This window comes from Epinephelus moara, chromosome 5 (genome assembly GCF_006386435.1).
Source record: "Epinephelus moara isolate mb chromosome 5, YSFRI_EMoa_1.0, whole genome shotgun sequence".
NCBI lineage: Eukaryota > Metazoa > Chordata > Actinopteri > Perciformes > Serranidae > Epinephelus > Epinephelus moara.
Genome location: NC_065510.1, coordinates 44,448,609 through 44,470,283, shown reverse-complemented (window position 1 = coordinate 44,470,283; position 21,675 = coordinate 44,448,609). Strand labels below are relative to the sequence as shown.

General features: G+C 39.6%; 1 protein-coding gene and 1 long non-coding RNA gene across 2 annotated transcripts in view; both read left to right on the top strand.

Annotated features, from left to right (window-relative positions):
* Window positions 1-21,675, top strand: part of LOC126390157 (uncharacterized) — a 698,278-nt gene that overhangs the window by 119,755 nt on the left and 556,848 nt on the right. The window lies entirely within an intron of this gene.
* LOC126390133 (prostaglandin D2 receptor 2) overlaps window positions 16,849-21,675 on the top strand; it is a 16,203-nt gene continuing 11,376 nt past the window's right edge. The window contains exon 1 of the mRNA XM_050044289.1: window positions 16,849-16,960. The gene's annotated coding sequence lies outside the window, so the exon portion shown is untranslated. The remainder of the gene's footprint in view (window positions 16,961-21,675) is intronic.

Here is a 21,675-nt window from a genome sequence, read left to right as displayed (position 1 = left end):
TTTTTTTTTTTAATGATATACACCACGGGTGTCTAAAGTAATTTTAGTTCATGGGCCACATACTGCCCAATTAGATCAGATGTTGGCCAGTCTGGTCAATCCATTGAATATTAACCAATAAATAACACATCCCAATTTTTCCCCTTCTTTTAGTGTAAAGAAGTAAAACTAGCCTACATTCTTAAAGTATTAGCTATTTATAAACCATCCATTCACAATATGTAAAAAAGCCTGACAAGTATACTACCCAGCATAGAAGGCCCACCCTCCTGGCTCTGTGATTGGTAAAGCTATATTCCTGATTGGATAGTCAAATGATATGTTAATCTCAGCATCCCGATTGGCTATTCACAGGAACATGTCAAATTAAAGTCGAAACTACTTGTACTTGCATATTTGATTTGTACTTGAAGGTTGATCCGTAACTGTAGGACTTAGGTTTTGACACACACAGCTTCAGTTCTGTGTTTACTGTTTTGTACCTGTGAAACTTGTTTGTACCTGTGAAAATTTGATCCGTAACTGTAAAAAAAACTTTGTAACTAAAAATTTGATTCAGTTCTGCAAAATATTTTCATAATTGTGCAAATGTTTTTCATTTGTTCACAAAATGTCATGCACAGCTACGGATCTCTGTACAGATTCAAAAATAAAATGCATTTGTTCAAATATTTTTTACAAATTCACGGATTTGAATGCAAGCATACAAAACTTTTTCACACAGGTATGAAACTTTTCCACACGTTTACAAGACTTATGAAACACCTTTTATTCCATATACATCCCATATGTGGCTTTGTGTTCTTATTTTGGATACTCATATCACCAAATGTTTCTGGAAGTGTGGATATATTTACATAACTATTCGAATGATGTCAGACAAGTACTCCATAGGGTTGCAACGAAATGAGATTTTCATATTACTATAACTCTCTCAGAAAATGTCACAGTTTCCCAGTATCACAGGCTATTGTTGGTTGAACAAACATTGTATTACTATAATTGAAAATCAAAGCCATTTTGTTAATGGAAGTATGTGTTAAAAGTCTCCTCCTCTCAGAAAATAACTAAATAAAGGGTAAATTCTGTCCCGTTACATTATTTTTTCAATACCATAGATAAGCAAATGTAGATGGTACGATAACCATCAATTTTTATATCAATATCAATATACCTTGAAACTGGTATACTGCTTAGTAAATACAGATTCATTTTTTCCCTTCAGAAGAAATACACACTCTGATTAAAGACACTGCTCATTCTATATTTATACTTATTATTGTTGTAATCATTATGAAAAAGTTTTTTAAATGTCTGTTTTTTAAAATATATGGTTTTAAATGTTTCAGAGACTTCAACATGTCTAAAGCAATGTGAAAAACAGTTGTCAACACCTTGAGAATTAAATGACCAAAACTGAACTTTAAAATACAATCATACCTTGATGTTTCTCAGCTGTAATGATGACTCCAGTGACTCTTTAAGTGTTTTGTGCAGCCCCACCACCCTGCTTTGGTTGAATATATACAGTAATTTCTATATGGTAGAGGGTGGGGACTTGAAAAAGACCAGGTGTGTGTGTGTGTGTGTGTGTGTGTGTGTGTGTGTGTGCGCGCCATCTTCCTCAATATGTCATTTTTAGTCTTATGCAGCTGTAATCTGATTTCACTGCACAACATATCATTATTGAAACACCATTAAATGTGGTCAGACCTTGAGGAACTGCTTTACTGTAACTCAGTGCAGTGACACACACTGAAATAATTATAAATGAACAATACCATAAAACAACCACATTGTGAATGTAAAGACTTTAGCTGGGATGGCTCAAACAAAGGTGGGGCAAGTTAAGAAATTACTTGATACATTCTTTCAGCCTGTCAAGTTAGAGGTGGAGGACTGGAGGTTAGACTTTAAGTAACACAGTTTTCACTTGCTTTCAACACGAGAAGTCCTTTCTGGGATGGTTCATAGTCCTTACTGGTCTAAGGTCAGAGTCTGACATTTTCTCAGATTTGTTATCTTTACTGTCAGACTTTTAAAACATAATAACAGTAAAATGATAATAAATATGCCATTAAATGGTTTACTCACCTTCTTGGCATCATGGCTTGCCACACCTGTAACATTAAAACAACAGCAATAAAGAGTGAACTGCATAATGTCTGAGGTGATGCATCAAAATTAGGTTAAAAAAAACAAAACAAATATGAAATACATTTTGTCCACCACCACCTCATTCTGATTACATTTGTTGAGACTTTCAGCATGTACTCATCCACTTCCTTCCTCACTTCCTGAAATATATTCCCAATATAGCTCAATAACAAATAGGTACAGTCAAGGTACAGTCAAAAACTTAAGAACTAGCTACAATCTAGTGACCCTGCACATTCAGAGGATAGGTAGGTATATTGTCAATAAGGAGGTTTCTCAGCAGTTTACAGAACAGAAGTGCTCGCCATTCAATTGCCGAAAAATGCATTTCTCAGAAATCTCCAAATATCAAAAGTTTTTGATCCCAAATCACAGCATGGATTTTACTGTGGTGTTTCTTAAGATCTTTCTGTCCTAATGTGGTATTTTGAAGAATTTTGACAATTTTTCATCAATTCTCGAGGTGTAAACCATGCTTAAATTTAATACCAAAACTTTGTCATAAATGGTATTAACTCCCAAATTATTGCAACAACTTTTGAGACTTAATCGAGCACATGAATGGCTGTCATACACTTTTATCATTATGCTCTAAGCACCTATAAACTCTAAAGGCCCAGAGACACCAAACAGACTTTAGAGAGCTAGCAATGACAAACACCCCGTTGCGTCGCCTCAAGTTGCTGTGTCTTTGCCAAAAAGTAGCACATAAACACATCACAAAGACTACAGTAGATGACCAACCAGCATGTACATATTGCACCTGTGGGACAGGGAATAACTCTCCACACCAGCACATGGCAGTCATCTGTATGAGTCATTCAGAAAGGGAAACTGCAAGACTGTCTTGACCCGAGTTGGGAACTGCCCATTGGTCCAACCAGCACACTAACAAGACGATCCAATTGAAAGAACAGAGCACATTTACCATTCTCCAGGGAAATGAAATGCTTCTGTTAAAGAGCTGAATGGCTAAAGAAAAACAATCTTACCTTATGTAACAAGTTATGTAACATGTTTTGGTCTCATTCCCTCTTGATTTGAGCCTTTTTTTAACCTTGCTCACTTTCATTTCTCTTCTCGTGTGCTCAACTGAACTAACAATCAGAGTGATTTTATTCACCAAGGGGCTCCGCCGATGCTGATTCAACATGCTGAAACTGACCAAAAGAAAAAAATAAATAGCTGGCGAGGGGCAACAGTGCAGGACACACTGCACCAACTAGGGTGACAGACATTTATCGACAGCCCAACACTGACTGTCAGCCGACCATGGCCTAAGTGCATCAGGGCCTTAAACCTTCAATATCTGAATAAGTGCCTCACCAAAATGCAAAGTTTATTACCGATTTATGACAAGAGAAACCTGACAGTGTTGAGCTGTATCTCAAATTAATCTTCAGTCTCCAGCTTTCACGTGATACATACCACTTCTATGTGGCACATAGTGTTGTCCTGCTAAGCACACCATTCAATACCACTGACCATGATATCCTCTAAGACCGCCTGGAATCCTGGATAGGTATTGGTGGCACTGTGGCAGTGCACTTAACACAGATCACAAATGCCAGGTCAGCTGCAACAGGTGTCCACTATGGCTCGGTGCGGAGTCCAATTCTCTTTTCCATAAACATGCTCCCTCCCAGCCACCTTATACGTAGGTATATCAGTTTCTATTTCTATGTATACGATACTCAGATCTATCTGAGCTGTGACCCTGCAAACAACTACCACAACACTGTCAACCTGCTAAACTGCTTTCATGACATCTACAAGTGGATGTCACAAAATGTCCTGAAGCTAAATGCTGATAAAGCAGAAATTGTGATCATAGGTCAAGATAGTGCAAACTCCCAAATATCAAACGGCGTTAGCATTGCAGAAATCTTGGTATTGCTTTCAATCAAAACCTTAGACAAACATGTCAAATCAATGGTTCAATCCTGCTTTCATCATGTCAGAAACATGTCAAAGATTAGACCATTTCTTTCCACCAAAAATCTGGAAACTGTGATCCAAGCCTTCATGACTACTCAGTGAGACTGCTGTAGTTCCTGACTCTCAGGCATCAGTTAAAAATTCTCTCTCCTGCCTTCAGCTTATCCAAAATTCTGCTGCCAGAATTTGTCTTGAAAACATGACCAGATTTCACCGATCGTGACTTTCTTACTACCTGTTGCTTTAAGAACAGATTTTAAGGTATTATTGATTACTTACAAAGCCCTGAGAAGCCTCACTCTGAATTACTTATCTGATCTGGTATTGCCCTAGGTCCCTTTTCGCACCCTGAGATCCTCAGATGTGACGTTCCTTGTTGTTCCCATGTCCAGATTAATTCTCAAAGGTGATAGAGCCTTTGTGGTCAGAGCTCCTAGACTTTGGAATGACTTGCCTGAGGAGGCCACAAACCCTGCCTCATCTTTTAAATCACTTTTAAGCCCACTTTTTATGCCTCCATGATGTTTTTGGATTGTTTGTCCCTTTGTCCCATTCTCATGAATGTAATATCACAAGAGCACCTTGAGGGAATTTCTTCAAATTAAAGCACTTTGTAACTATGTTTTGAAAGGTGCTATATAAAGTTTGAGTTTATTATCTGTGGTTGTCGATGTACAGTACATGTTTCAAAATGGACTAGGAGGCCAGGTGTCAGCTGACTGATGTAAAATTAATTTGTTACTGTTCTTTGAAATCACTCTAACTTATTTGCCAGTATAACACATAGAGCCACAAATGTAATTTGAGGTTCCAGATTTTTAATGGTAAATGTTGAAACACAACCTGATGCATCTGAGCCTTATTAATCATTTCACTAAGAAAGCTTTATAGTTTCAATTACAATATTCATTAAATGCATGAACATTGTCATTCTATTTAAAAAATAACATTTCAAACAAAGTCAACACAAAATGAAAGTATGGTGCTTATAGAAGGTAGTTAGATGACTCATGTCGCATTTGTACTGACTGAATCCTCTATAATTAATGTACTCAAGCACTCCCAGTTCTCAGGTAAACTCTTTGCCTTTGTATAAGACAAGTCATGGTAGTGTGCCCAGGTGCAGCCACGTATCTGGACAGGGCAGGAGGCGTTTTACTGCAGCTGCCCAGAAGGTGTAGTTTCCTATAACATTCCTGGAAGATGCCCTGCCTCAAAAATCTGTTGACATATACAGAAACCAATTCAATCTCCTCCCAGATCTGAGAGTCCAAAGAGCTTACAGGGTGGAAAGGAGTGGCAGAGCAGATTGAGGTTGGAAAGGAACTGATATGGGAACAGAAACATCAGAATCAGAATCAGAATCAGAAATACTTTATTGATCCCCGAGGGGAAATTATTATTTTCATGTAGAGAAGAGGGGGAAATAAGCAGAAGATGAAAGAGCAAAGGCAAAAGCAAACAGAAGTCAAGAGTAGAAATGACAAAAAAGGGACATTTTCTTATTTGCTGCCTTACTCAGAGTTTAAGGAGAAAAAAAGCTATAACCAATACAGACTTCGAAGTGAAAGAATGAAAGCAGCGGCAGCCAGCATTAAATAGCTTCACTATGTCAAAGATGGCCTTCAACAACTCCAAAGAAGCCTCACTTACAAATTGTATATTATAAAAACACACAGTCACTGTGCATTAACACAGACAGCTTACTTTTTGGCAGACAGATTTCTGGCTACAACATGAAGTCCTGACAGTTAAAATATCATCTTTGCACAGATTCTTCAGTCTGAAAAAATCCAGCTGGTTATTGGTGACCTGTTTGCAAAGTAGTAATATAAATCATGTCACTTTCAGACCAAGGTGGTGTTTTTGAACAGTGTTGTTTCCCTCTGCTTCTTTGTGCTGAGTTAACATACTATGGCTTGTATACTTTACTTCATGTCAAAACATTTTTAAAGATTGTTTGCAAAGCTGTAGCACAAGTAAGTTAAATTAGCTTTAAAGGTTCAAGAGGGTTCCCTCACAGCAAGAGGGTTGCCGGTTCGATCCCGGGTGGGGGAGCCCTTCTGTGCGGAGTTTGCATGTTCCCCCCGTGTCAGCGTGGGTTCTCTCCGGGCACTCCGGCTTCCTCCCACAGTCCAAAGACATGCAGATTGGAGACTAGGTTAATTGATAACTCTAAATTGTCCGTAGGTGTGAATGTGAGTGTGAATGGTTGTCTGTCTCTATGTGTCAGCCCTGTGATAGTCTGGCGACCTGTCCAGGGTGTACCCTGCCTCTCACCCAATGTCAGCTGGGATAGGCTCCAGCCCCCCGTGACCCTCAAGAGGATGAAGCGGTTAGAATATGAATGGATGGATGGATGGATGGATGGATGGATTCAATAGGTAACTATTATATTAATTAACTTTTTGTCAGATTTGCTGAAACTGATAGTATATCCTGACAGTAGTACTAGTGCATGAGACAGATAATCTGTGAAATAATCAGGGTCCTCTGGCTACTGGTCGGGACCGTAATGACATTTACAAGAATCCACCACACCTGGATGAAAACAACCAATCAGAGCCAGGAGAAGTCTCTAAAACCTCCTACAGACTGTAAGATTTTAGCAAGCTTATAAGTTTAGTGCAGCTACACTGTGCCACATGGATCTATCAAACTTGCATAGGCGTAGGATTGGGTAGGGACGGTAGGGACACGTCCCTACTCAGCCCCTTCAGTATTGTCCCTACCAATATAGTCTGAGTGGGCGGAAGTTCGCTGCATAGATCAGCCTTTCATTGGGCGGAATGAGCCAGCTGAAGTCCCGCCCTACCACCTCCAGTTGTGTAGCAGTTTTCACAGTCCCCACAACTTGTTGTGAGTTGTGTCACATAGTCGACAAACGTCCTTTACTAACTTTTACGGTGTTTGATCTTGCAGGGATGTAGCCATTTTTCTGCCATGGTTCACGTCCTGTAGGCGATATTTTTGTGGGCGTGTTACACCGAAACCTGTTCCCCCCCGGCACCGTTGCTGTGGCACCGCCAAGAACGATTGTGATTGGTTGAAAGAAATAAAAAAAAGCCGGGGCATTTTTTTCTCCAATCTTAAAGTGAGAGTCAGCCCAGCCAGACCTTTCTTTTCTTGAGAAAGGTCTGGTGAGCGAGACTACTACCAATATAAACACTGGCTGTCGGTGTCCACTCAATATGGTACACAAAGGGTTAACAATAGTTGGTGTCAGAGCCCTTGAATAGTTGTTATATTCTACGGCACTGGTTGGTGTCTACCATACGTCCCGCCTCCAATCTCGTATTGCTCATCGATTGGCTCTACCGTTATTTTGGTAACGTGATTGGTCCTCCCCAGCGCCCGTCTCTCCACTGACTTTGTGGGTGCGCGTCACCGTACAGCTCACGGCAGTTCGTGAAGGAACAACACATACATGCGCGCCACCGTTAGCGCTCCACACCGGAGCGCCGAGTGTGAACGGTGAGTCGGTTGGTTCAGTAAATAAGCTAAAAAAAATCATATTTTCTGCCAACACCTGTTGATGTTTGGCTAACTGAATAGTGTTCCTTGGCAACTCTTTGCTAGTCAATGAGATGCTAACGAGCTAATACTAGCTGAGCTAAGTTTGGCAACTATTAGATCAATATTATAAGCCAGAGAACATGAAATTCCACTTCACATGCTCCATCAGCAATCATAGATGTCATGTAGTGATGACAAAGTTCAAATTAATGTTTGTAGTAAGATGACATGATAGAAACAGTCTGAATAAATAAAGTGTAAACACTATAAATAATAGCTCCTTCAGTGACAGTCTTCAGCATCCATGGTGTGTGAAGGAGACACTTAGGAGAACAGAGATCCACTGCTCCCAGTAAAAACACCAACACTGAGTCATATGTATGTAATAGATATTGGGTGTAAGTGCAACATTTTGCACACAGTTGTATTATAATGATTTTGGAGCATTTACATTTTTGTTGATTTATTTTATTTATGTTTAACATGATGAAGCTGACTAACTTGTGTTGACATTATGGCTGTTCTTTAGCCTATATACATTCAGATGTTGTTTAATGAATTACACAATTGTAAAACATACAGTATGTTTTCCTCAGGCTACAACAATCAAAATCTATGACTGTTGCATCTCAAATTGTCCCACTGTTCACATGTCTTGCATCAATATATTTTTTGTCAGATGACAAGTAGTAGAGAGACTGGAGGAGATGGAGGAGGAGAGGCAGGAAGAGAGACAGAAGGAAATGGAAGAGAGACAGGAGGAGATAGAGGAGAGACAGGAGCCTCACAGGTGAGATTGAATCGTGAAGGATATATGTTGATAGTGAGATTCAGCATTGTGACTAGGGGTAAGTAAAAATATTGATTCATGCATAATATATGTTTTTACCCGATATCAATATCAATTCGGATCACTATTACCAACCCAACTGCAGACCGCAGGCTGGTACTGAAGTTAAGCCCCTTCGGAGTATACTGTTATTGTTATTATTATAGTTTACCCTGGGAAGCACATACGGACAGATGTGGTGAAGTTATCAGTGTATATTCATGTAACTGATAACATTAGAGAATACATTAACCAAGACATTCTTGTATTTAGTGTAGATATCTAAATATGCATTATAAAGCAGTGATCAGTTTCACATGATGTGAAATTGCATTAAAAAATCATCAACGTACAGGTCGCCGCCATGGAGCACTTTTATGTCCATACCAATGTGAAAATCAAACCTACGCCCTTGCAAACTTGGGTACAACATCAGGTTTGATGTATGCAGACTGTACGTTGACAGCGCCTACTGAATCACAGGCTATGGCGTACGATGCAACAGCTTCCCATACTGAGTGCGCAAGGATGCTGCACAGGTTATTACCTCTCCAACTGTGAAGCACAACATAGAGGGTCACATTATTAAATAGTTTTGTGGGCACTATATACTGCGGTGTGTCTGTGTGTGTGTGTTTGCTAGCTGCTAGGTTGCTCACCTGGCAGCTGCAACTCCGCCACTATTTCCATCCATGTTTTGTCCTTCTTTACGCGGTCATGGTAAGAGCTGGAGGACACATCCTTCAGGCAAGGCCTCTGCTGCCACAACCACAAGGTTCTCCTCTGTGCTGGAATCCCACACATTTCTTTGAGTGCATTTTGCCTCCATTGCAAGCTGTTATCCGTCTGCATTTCTATTGGTTGGTTAGTAGATGTAGGTCATAACAGCAGTCACACAGTGAGATCATCCTAAACTTTTGACACTGTCAGAATTTTATCCCAGGCTGTCTTTGATCACCAAACTGTGACAACGGCCATCCTTGAACCTCTCTCACTGGACCGCTGTTTTAGAGCCATGACCAAAGATATCACCGCGTTTCTTTCACATTGGTCATCTTTTGTCTGGGACAGCCCAAAATCGCACAGTGTATTCTGGACTTTACACACAGCTTGTGCGCACATTGTGCAACCCCCCCTCCCAGTGGCTGCTCTCAACAACAGTTTACATGGCAAAGACTAACAAAAAACTGAATACAAAAAGCTCGTTTTTACTTAAGGCATGGTGTAGTGGGTGGGCCTAACGGGCCTGGGCCCGCCCACTTGTATAAATGGCCCATACTCAATGAGTTTAGTTTAGTTTGTTAGGATCCCCATTAGCTGTAGCAAATGCTGCCGCTATTCTTCCTGGGGTCCAACACATGCATACAATTACAATACACAACAATGCATCAAAAATCAAAACAAACAAACAAAAAGAAACATAGTAAACCAAAACACACTGCACAGACAGTACAGTTATTCATTATTGTAAATTATATAAGTGGCCCTTCATTAACCATTTCACTTAATGTTCCCAACACATTTCCAAATCATATATTTCTCCGTCTTTGATCAGTATATAAATATTATAAATTGCATTATATATGAAACTATAAACCATCATGTTATAAATTATATTACACATTATGATATAATCATGCTATATATCATATCAATATTAAAGTCACCATGAGGCAATCATGCCATATACCATACCATATCAGTATCAACATCACTATCAGGTTGATACTAATTATACCATGACATAATCGTACCATAAATACCATACTGACATCAAAATCACGATGATATAATCATACTATACATCATATCAATATTAACATCAATAGTAATATTAATATCAATATTAATAACAATACTTACAGTAATAATAATAATAGTAATAGTAATAACAATAATAATAATAGCATACACACACACATATATATATATATATATGTATATATACACACACACACACACACACACACACACACATATACACACACATATATATATATGTACAGCATATTTATTATGTTCATTATAACTGGCTCCTACACGTTTAGTCGTATCTATTAAAAAGATGCTGTTTTAGCAATAATTTAAATCTAGTTTTACTGTTTTTCTGTGTAATTTGTCTGGGGAGTGAGTTCCATTCATACATCCCTCTGTACATGACCGTTCGTTTGATAGTATTTGTCTTGACTTTCGGTGGAGTGAAATTCCCTGAAGTAGCATGTCTAGATATGTAATTATGTTTGTCTGTACTGAAAGATGAGTTCTGATATAAAATTAACAGAGTTTGCGTGACAGAGACTTTTCTAATAAATAGTAATAATGACTAAAGCAATCTATCCTTTACAAATACCCAATTCAGACTCATGCATTGTAACCACATTAATTCTATAATTACAACGGAGTGCTATGCGTGCTGCTCTATTCTGTATCATTTGTAATTCCTACATCATTTCTGCTATGGCATTAGACCAGACTGCTGGGCAGTAGTCAAGGTTTGACAATGTTAAGGCCTGAGTGACTTGTTTTCTGCCTCTTGGTGTTAAAAATGTCGCACGTCTTCTGATCGCAGAGATCACACCTCCTGTTTTAGCAGTTATCTTATTTATATGTTTTGTCCATGATAATTTGTTTATGACGATGCCCAGAAGCTTGGTTTCATGCACTTGATTAATAAACACATCATTATTCTGAGGTTTAACTTTGGATTTGTATTGATGGTGTGGTTAGAGCCATGTACCATGCTATTAGTCTTTGATATATTCAGAACCAGTTTATTTCTTTAAACCCATTCAACTACTGATTGTAACTCAACATTTAGAACAGTATCTAACTTATTGGTTGTGAGTGCGAACGGGTATATTGTTGAATCATCCGCAAACATTGCTATTTTAGCTTTATTTAAGACGAATGGTAAATCATTGGTAAAAAATATTGTACAGTAAAGATCCAAGGCAGCTCCCCTGGGGCACACCACACTGCCATTAAAGAAAAACGTTTGTGTCCTGTTATTTAAATAACTCTCAAACCAAGATAAAGCAGACTGATCAAAGCCATAGCATTCCAGTTTTTTTCTTTAATAATTTATGATGATATCAAATGCTGCTGAGAAATCAAACAGAACAGCACCAACTATTTTCTTTCCTTCTATTTCCCTAAGCCAGTCATCAGTCATTTGAGTCAGAGCTGTAGCTGTTGAGTGGCCTTCTCTGTAAGCATGCTGGAAATCTGCAACCAAACTATTTATAAACAGATAGATTTGAATTTGTTCATATACATTCCATAATTTTACTCAACACAGGCAATAGACTAATAGGATGACTATTTGATCCAGAAAATTATCTTGGCTCTTTTCCATTCTTGTGAACAAAGGCACTGAAACTTAAGTTAATAATATGACAAATAGCTGGAACACTGAGTCTGCACCCAGTTTAAGAAGTTTCCCGTCAAGTCCATCAACACCTGGTGGTTAATTTTGGTTAAGTCCTTATCCTCTATTTTCCACCTCACTTATGTTTGCTCTGTCAATTTAAATTTACAATTTTTATCCTCCAAAGTACTTCTATTCACCTTATTCTATTCTATTCACCGCAGCCAGCTTCTGTTTTTTTGTGCGACACTTCCGGTCCAGCACTCTTGACCACTGTGTAAATGGTAATCGCCTTGTTGTTTACCTTGCTGAGTTTAGCTATATCACATTTTTCACGTCACTATATCACCGTTTAGACTAATCTGATGTTTGTAAAGTCTATAAACACAATGATTGAACAAACGTTACTATTTCTGTGTGCACGCTTTGTAATTGTAATTAATAACATGGTTATCGTAGATTAGTTGGGCTAACCGTTAGCTGTTAGCCATTAGCGGTGTCTGTAATAACACAGTAACTCAATAAACGGTCCGTGAAAAAATTTTTTTTTTTCCAGCGGATGTCTTAGTTACAACATGATTGAGCTAACTGGAGTAGTTTCATGTCGTATCTGACAACGGGAGGCTTTTAACGGATGATGTCCTGATGTTAGCTTTGCTGCTAGTGTTAGCTGTCCCTGTCAGCTGCAGCCACTGATGCTTTCTAGACATCGTGATTTCCCAAAACTGAATAAATACCACACAAAGCAACACAAAACTGCTTTGCTAGCTCAATCATGTTGTAACGGCTGGATGGTTGATGCGTACGTGCTGATTCGGGTGCTATCAGAGCCGATCCGCGCATCACTATGGCTTAATAATCAACTCAGTCAATAAAAACAACCCGTCCTGTGTTAGGAGTGTATGTCGCTGACAGAAAGAAAGAAAGAAAAGGGGAAAAAAAAGATAGAAAAGCAGCATACACCTCACATATTTATTTCTCACAGTTGCGCACACGTTTGGCTGGCATGCAGAAGCACCGTCTGTGTGTCGAGGGTGCAAGACGCAGCTTCAGCTGCTCAGGTAGAGAGACTGTGTAGCCCGGTGTGTTTTTTCGCTGATTCGGTTCTGCAGGTTCTCTGCTGGTACACTGGAGAGCTCTGGTAAGAGAAAAGCATGAGGGAAAGTGGCCGACCGGAAGTCACGCACAAAAACACGGAAGTTGATCACCATTTACTTCCGTGTTTGAAAATAAGGTGGATAGTCTAACATGTCACAGATTTTACCGAGATAAATATTATTGGCACTTCGTGGTCTGTAACAACAGCCAACCAATGTTGGCTTTAAATGAGGCAGATGTATTTGTAGCCAAAGCACCTCCACGCTGTCTTTTATCAAATCTTCCCTGATCTTGAATATAACAGGCTACTCCACCACCAAATTTGTTTCTGTCTGTCCTGAAAATGTTGTATCCCTGAATGATAAGTGCTGCATCTTCAAAAGTCGAATCTAGATGTGTCTCTGATATTGCCAGGATGTGCAGATTATCAGAAAATATTTCTGTTATTTCATTTATCTTGTTCCTAATGCTGTTAATGTTAATGTGTGCAATTCTTAGACCCTCTTTCGGCAGTCTATGGTGTAGTGTACGAGTGACAGTCATTGAGGTGTATTTGTGTGACAGAGGTGAGGCATGCGAGTCAGCATACCTGCTCAGAGTTCAAGTGTCTCTCGGCTGTTTTGGGGTGCTGCTGCAAGGGTGGATGATCAGTTTGTCCTGCCTCAAAAAAGGCAATGCCCCCTCTATCGCGTGCAGCCCTCAGCTTTGGAAGCAGTTCTTTTCAGTCTGACATAGTATAGTCCTCATTGATGTAGATCTTGGTTCCTCTGAGGTTCTTGGCTCTCTGCAAGACTGCTGATCTGTCCTTGTATCTTAGAAACTTCACCACTATCGGTCTGGGTCTGTCGCTTCCTGGCACAAGTTTCCCCGTGCGGTGTGGCTGCTCCATCTCAATCTCCTGCTGCAGCTGCAGTTTTTCTGAGAAGACCCTCTTCACTTTCTCCTCTGAGTCGGCTCAGGTCTCGCCAGGTGACCCCATGATCCCATTGATGACCAGGTTGTTTCTTCTTGATTGTCCCTCAAAATATTCCATCTCATCCGTTACAGAGATTAGACTGTCACATCTTTATGATGTTGGACTGCATCGCATCGCAATGTTCTGTATGTTTTGCTTTGTCCGTTTTGATGTGGTCAAATTCCTTCTGTGTAAATTGGATGCTTGTTTTGATCGCCTGAACTTCTTTCGATATCACATCCAGTCTTGTGTTTGTTGAGTCCATGATGATTTTTACAAAGCCTTTAAAGTTATCTTGTTGTTGCTGTAGTAGCACAGTGAACATCTTTTTCTGCTGTTGGAGTAGCTTGTTTACCTGTGCGAGCAGGACATATTCTTCATCCGGTTTTAACTCCACTTTTGGCTTTGGTGGCATTTGGAGTTAGCCAGTATTCCAACCAAGCAGGCACAGGAATCCCAGACAGCAAGCAAAAGACAGCTCGCAGCTTATGGCATTACCACCTGGAGTTACACAGCACACGGCACCTGGCAATAGGTAAGATGACCAGGTGGGGAGCAGCTAGCCAGTAGGCTAGCTAGCAGGCTAAGCTAGGCTAGCAGACTACTCCACAACACAGACACTTCACTCTTGAGTGGATGTAGTACTTCACCCCTCTTTGAACTCACTTGGGTCCCTGCATTTGGTAGATTTGGAGAACATGTGTTTTCTAAACTCATATTAAGTATTAAAATTAACATTTAAATACACAGTAACGGTGGCTTTAAAGTCAGTCTAGCTCACACAGCAGTTGATGGCAGGATGGTGTTTTAACAATCTGACAGCCTGCCAGTTTTTCTGATGACTGATGCTTCTTATAGCCGTTGACTCTCCTTGCTGGGGAGATGTGCATTTTGAGTATTTTTTTTTTTTTTATACATTTTTTGTTTATAAATGTACAGAAATAAGATGGCTCTTCAGTCTTTGTTATTCATTTAGATTTTCTAAAAGTGTTTTTGGTCCTGAATAGATATTTCTATCAGTGTCTGTCATTAGTTTTTCTTTCATAATCACAGATTCAGTTAATTGTTTTACCCTCTTTTTTTGAAAAGCGCTTGGACAAAACCTTAGAAAAACATGTAAAATGTATTTTCTGTGATATTGTTACCTACTTTGAATTTAGACAAAGTGAGGATTCATGATTTGATCCCCTTATGTGTTCCAGCTAATTTGTCCTAGTTCTAGTCATCTGCAGCAGCAAAATATTCAGGTGAAGATAACAAAGAACCTTTTAATTGAGTGTGTTGGAACTTATATAACTCAATAACAGAAGCACTTACAGTGATTCTGACTGTTAAAGAAAAAACATCTGTTACCTTCCAGATGAGATCATGCATGTACATGCACAAAAAATAGAACAGGTACAACTTTCAGTTTACTTTGGGTATGCCTTGGACAGATAACAAAACAATTAATAACCATTTGCATTTTTAAAGCTGCAATCAATGAAATGAGGAGTAGCTACATAAAATCCTGTAATCAGTCACCAAAATGTGTGTGCACCTCTGTCCAGGAAATTGCTGCTGATTTCATCATCTGTCAATGGTGCATGTGACACAATTTATGTCCTGGGTCTTTTTAGGTATCATTTTATCCTTGAAGTGACAAATTACCTATGGTTGCATAGACTGACTGATGGACTAAACTTACATACACTTACATAAAGACCACAACTACTACTGTTAATTTGCATATGTAAAAACATAACACAAAACAAAACAAAACTTCCACCAATTAACAGTATGGTTTGTCATTTCTCAACATTTTTGATCTCCGCTGTGGAAGTGCACCAAACAGGCACATTAAAGGAATAGTTAATACTTTTTTTTAAGTGAAGTTGTATGGGGTTCTTATCCACAGTCAGCATATTACATACAGTAGATGTCAGTCTGCACGCCCTCAGTTTGGAGAAGCAGGCTGGAGTCTGACAAGGAAGCTTAGTAATGTACTGCTGTAGAGGGGTCAGCAACAAAATGTATGTTAGCCACCTAACTAAAGTCCTGCCTAAAAAACATTATAATTTTATCAGTTTAAGTTCATGTTGTATTTGGAGTATTTTCACTGCTTTATCTTGTCAGACAGTGATTTCCAACGGGAAAATGATTGAAGCCAGATTCTACTTAGGAAAACAGTGATTTAACATTGCTAAACAAAGGAGCTGCTGATCCAGCACTGCCTTGATCAGTTATTTTGTTTATGCCAATGGAGTCTGGTGGCTTTGACGGCGACATAGATGAGGAACTGAAGCCTGTGCCCATCTGAACAGGCTGTCTGATTAAAAGGTTAATATTTTAGGTGGGTGTTTTTTTACGTGGCTAAAATACATTTTGTTGCTGACCCCCATCCACAACTCCATCCTGTTTCTGTATTAGTACCTCATACACTACTTAAAAAATGCAAACTATCCCTTTAAGAATAAAATGTGTTGAGTAATGTTCACCACTAGATGGTGACAGAGACCTTTGCAACACCTTGTGCTGCTAAATAAGTCCTATTTGAATGTTGTAGTTAAACATGGATTATGACTGTTGTGTTAACTGCACAGAGGATATCAGGGTGAAGATGTGTCAGTATATAGATTGACATACTTTGTGCTGATGCAGTGAATCATCATGGAAACTACAGCCCACTGTTAAGTGTCAGGGGAACTAGTTCACACAAGTCCAGCCGAGGCGTGGTGATCAGTCATGTAGAACAGACAATGTCATAATCCAGATATCATATTTCACTCTGGGTTACTACTGTCTCTTTCACATATGCAAATTCCCAATGACACTCTCTCTGTTTCCCAAATATCTGTCTGGATGTAAATTTCAGTCAAATCAATCCATGTTCACATGCTCCCTCACTTATCAGATATCTTATCTTCATAGGGCGGGGCAAAGGGAGGAATGTGTGTGTGTGTGTGTGTGTGTGTCCATACAACAGAGCCTAAAAGTCAGTGACAGCAAGGCGAAGAGGAGCAGGACAGGGCAGAGCATTTTGACTCTTTCTGCTCTGTGAATATAACCTAACGTGTGTCGCAGATCTACTTTTTTTCCATGCTGTTCTAAAACTCCCACAGTAGGTATATTTTTTTCTATTATATTTTAGTTTCATATCATGTAATTCAAACATGGGAGTATTGTACCCAGTCATATGTGGTGCTTATTTCCGTTCAAAAGGTGCTAGCAGGGTATGTGATTTACAGCTCTACAACACAAACAGCTCTATGTTTGTTTTGTTTTGTTGTTTGATTGATTGTTTGTTTGTTTTTTATGTAGACTAGATTCTCATAAGATACTGTTTCTTGTCACCACCTATCTCACTGGTAATCTCTGAATATATCTCGCATTAGGAATTTATGATCAGACTGGCTGATATTTACAGACTAGAATCATTTATTGATGTGTATATACACTCTGGTGTCTGGTGTCTGGTGTAGTTAGAGTGTCAGACACAAGTAGAGACATAGAGTTTTAGTACAACATCTGACAGGGCACTGCTACAGGTGTGTATACACTCTCTCCAGGCACATAAAGGAGAACTTCACCTACTTTCTAAATTTGTACATGTTATTCCTGTGGTCTAAGACAGTCCAAAAATATTAGTAAACATGAACAACTTTTTCCCCAATCTAAAAACTAGTGTGCTAAAACTCAGATCTGTGATATCATAGAGTATAAAGTCTGGAGCTGCTCCATAGACAATGAATTGGAAAAAAAAATATTATAGATGACACTGAGCACTGAGGGGAATGTTATAGACCTAATCACTGTGACGTTGTGCTAACAACAATCACTTCCAGGTAGACAACTGGCAGTTGAAGTCCAGAGATGTGTTTTATGGTGGTATATTAAACAAACGACTGGGACGACTAAGGCAAAATGAGATAAAATGAAATATTATGTTATGTGATATTACGTTAAACAGAAAATATCAAATATCATTTGGGTATAAAAAAAGAAAACAAACATTCCTCGGATCCACAAAATCAGTCTCCAGTCAATGTCTATGGAGCAGCTCCAGACTTAATACTTGATGACATCACAAGTTTGAGACTTCCTTATATGGCTTTGACAAAGAGTAGCTCATGTTCACAAATACTGATTTAACTTTCCCAGCCCATGGAAATAACATACTGGAATTCTAAATTAGGTGGTGTTCCCCTTTAAGTCAGCCCAGTGAGAATTTATACACAACTCCATGATCATGGAAATATAATCTTTATTAGCAATCTCTTCCTGCCTAAAAAGTACCGTTTAGTTTATGGTATCAACCTCTGGGAGATGCCAGACAAGAGGCAGGGAGGAAAAAAATATGGAGACAAATATACGCCCACAATGTTGACGTATAAAGACGGACTAAAAATCTTAAACATGGAAAAGCAGAGGAAGTACGAAAAACTCCTCTGATTAGTGACCATATATGCAGTTTCCAGTTGAGGGGGAGAGCGATGACATCAGTGATGTGTCATGGATATATTTACTCACATGTCTGTGTTCATGTGCAGACACAGTGCTGTGTTTACCTCATCAAGGCAGTCAGTATAAGGGGATAGGGTTGAGTGTGTGACCATGGCATCATGCAAGAATACAATTGAAACACTACATCTGAATAGGCAGATTTTCCTTCTAAAATGATGACATGTCTGCAACTCCAAGTGTACAGGGTCATGCTTGGTCTCTGAAAGGTGATCGTCTGAAGTTGTTTTGTCCAACATTCTCCAATGCTTCTGTCATTGAGTTATAGAAGTTTGCACACACTAGAGTTTTTTGTTTGTGTGTTTGTTTTTTCTCCACATGAATATTTTCTTGAAAACAGAAGCCTGCAGATGAATAGGAACAGGAAAGGGATCATAGCATGAAAGCAGATAATAATATCACTTTCTAAGGTTTTGTCCAGGCGCTTTTATTAAAAAGGAGGATTAAACAATGTACTGAATGTGTGAGTTAGAGTGAAAAACACAACAATCGAGACATAATGTCTATTTAAGTTTATTCACTTTATTAATCCCCCTGAGGGGAAATTCAATGTTTTCACTCTTGCTTGTCAATTACACACAGGTCCGAAAGACACACACATGCACAAACAGGACCTATACATGCACTAAGTGGAGAGATGTCAGAGTGAGGGGGCTGCCCTTTGGTCGGGCGCCCTGAGCGGTTGGGGGGTTCGGTGCCTTGCTCAAGGGCACCCCGGCAGTGCCCAGGAGGTGAACTGGCACCTCTCCAGCCACCCATATTTTGGTCCAGACGGGGACTCGAACAGGCGACCCTCCGGTTCCCAACCCAAGTCCCCTATGGACTGAGCTACTGCCGCCCCCAGGACCTTACTGTATATAAAAACACTTCTAGAAAATCTAAATAAGAAAATCTGAGTTTTTCTGTGAGACAGAGAAGAGCCATCTGTTTATTATTTCTGTGCATTTATAACAGTCTATGCTGAAAAAAAAAAAAAAATCTCATCTCCCAGCTGAGAAGTTCACTGGCTATAAGAAGCATCAGTCATTGGACCAACCAGCGGCCATGCCGTCAGATTGTTAAGAGGTTTTAATCACCTGAAAATATGTTCTGCAGTGGTACGAATAATAAGAATTTACAACCGAAAAAGATCAGTGGGAAAAAGCAGTGGAAATCAAAATTCCTTCTAGGTCACAGACTCTGAACTAAGCGTAGCACCAAATTCTGGGCCCCATGCATAAGCAGTCTCAGTGGGCCCCCCAAGCTACCTCTCTTGATCCATGTCTCTATCACAAACCATTTGAATTTTTCCTACAAAGTCAGTTTGCTTTCCTTTCTTTCTTTGTTTTCTTTTTTGGAAAACGGATTTGCCTTTTTTGGGGGAAAGACATGATAGTGTGTGTTGGTGCTCCAACAGCCTCATGAGCATCACTTAGCTCTGGCTGTGTTTAGAGATGAATCCTATAGCGTCCGCCAGGAATGAGTCCTAAAACCCCGAAATGACCTAGGGTCTAGGTACCATATCTGAAGGGTTACTTTTGGTTCCAGTGGTCCCATAAAGAAAGTGTTAGGTGGAAACATGGTATAATGTCAAGAAACCGCTCAGAAAAGGGGTGTCAGGGGGAAAGTGGGAGTGATTACCCAGGGTCCCAGTAGGAGGGGGGCCCTTGAAAAGCCTCAAATGAAAATAATACATTTTATTTGGAGGCGCCTTTCAAGTCACCCAAGGTCACTGTACAGAGCATAGAATATAAAAGATCAGGAAGAAATCATTAAAACAAAACATCAACATAAGAACAAGTGTAGTGCACAGTGTCCAGTTAAGGCCCGAACATACTCGGGCGGAACGTACGCGGAATGGACTCCGCGGAGGTCCACGCAGACTCAAAGCGGACATCCGCAATCCCTGTGCGCGCAAAACTCACGGGCATTTTTACAGGAAACTACAACGCGGAAGTGCGCTCGACTATGAAAGCCTGAATGACTGCGGACATTCCTCGTGGAGTCCGTTCTGCATACGTTCCGCCCGAGTATGTTCGGGCCTTTAGAGTGAATTATGTCAGTTTGAACAGGTGGGTTTTGAGTTGGGATTTGAATGATGTGATGGAGTCTGACTGTCTTATGTGTGGGAAGGGAGTTCCAGAGTCTGGGTGCAGAGCAGCTGAAGGCTCGGGCACCCGTGGTACTGAGGCGTAAGGTGGGGATGGTGAGGAGTCCAGCAGAGGAAAGTTTGGTATTGTTTGCAGATTTTGGTATTTCTAAGTAATTAGTGCCATAACTACTTTAGAAATGGCTGAAAAAATCAGATGACAGACTATACTTTGTATAAAGAATAGTGTAAGCTCTCTGAGGCCCCTCTCACTCTGTAGAGGTGCAAAATGGTTTAGTCCAGCCCAGATATAGAGTCCACCAAGGATGACATTTTTCTGTAGGCCAACATGGAAGTTAGCATCACACTGGTTCCTTCCTTAAAAAGCCTATGGCATTTTTCCATTGGATTTTTGATTATTGCCAAAAAATAAGATCTGTGACAAACAGACATGTATGATACTACATATTTGGTCCACCAAATAATTTTCACAAATGAACATCACTTTCATGATTATTGTAGCCTAAATGCAATCACCGGAAGTAAAAAGCTAACCATAGGCTAGAACTACACTACGGACACATGGCATAACATCATCGCCATAACAAGACTGTAAAGACGTGTTCAGCACAAGTTAGTGTGAGGAAATTCTGTCGTATCATTTAGCCACTTGTTAGCTATTGCCTTTTTTAAGACACAGAAGCTTCAAAGTTCACGAGTGGAGTATTTACTGGTGTATTTTATGTTGTAGAACAAAACATTAAAGTCTCTTAAGCTTGAATTAACCACAGACCTTGTTTTAGGCACCTAACCAAAAACCCATTCAATAAACCCATTGACTTTAAAGAGGCAACAGATAGGATTCGGGGTTTTTTTAGCTTGGCGCCACCTAGCGTCAGCGGTGTTGCTCGCACTGTCGCAAAGACCAAATTGGCCGTGGGGATCAGAGATAATCAATAAAATGTAGGCTGTAAAGCCACCAGTATACCTCTATGTGTATGTAGAATGAGAAAGTGTGTGGATACTCTAGTAAATAAATGAGTAAAGAGACCGAGCAACAATTATCAGATTTATCTGAAGAAAAAAACAAATAGTAATGCAAATAATTATACCAGAATGCACAGTACCAGTACAAACAACTCACAGTAAATTATACCAATATGTACAGTATCAGTACAAACAACAGTAGACACGTAAGGGATAATGTCTAGTGAGCCGGTGACTGTTGAAAAATAACTCCCGACAGG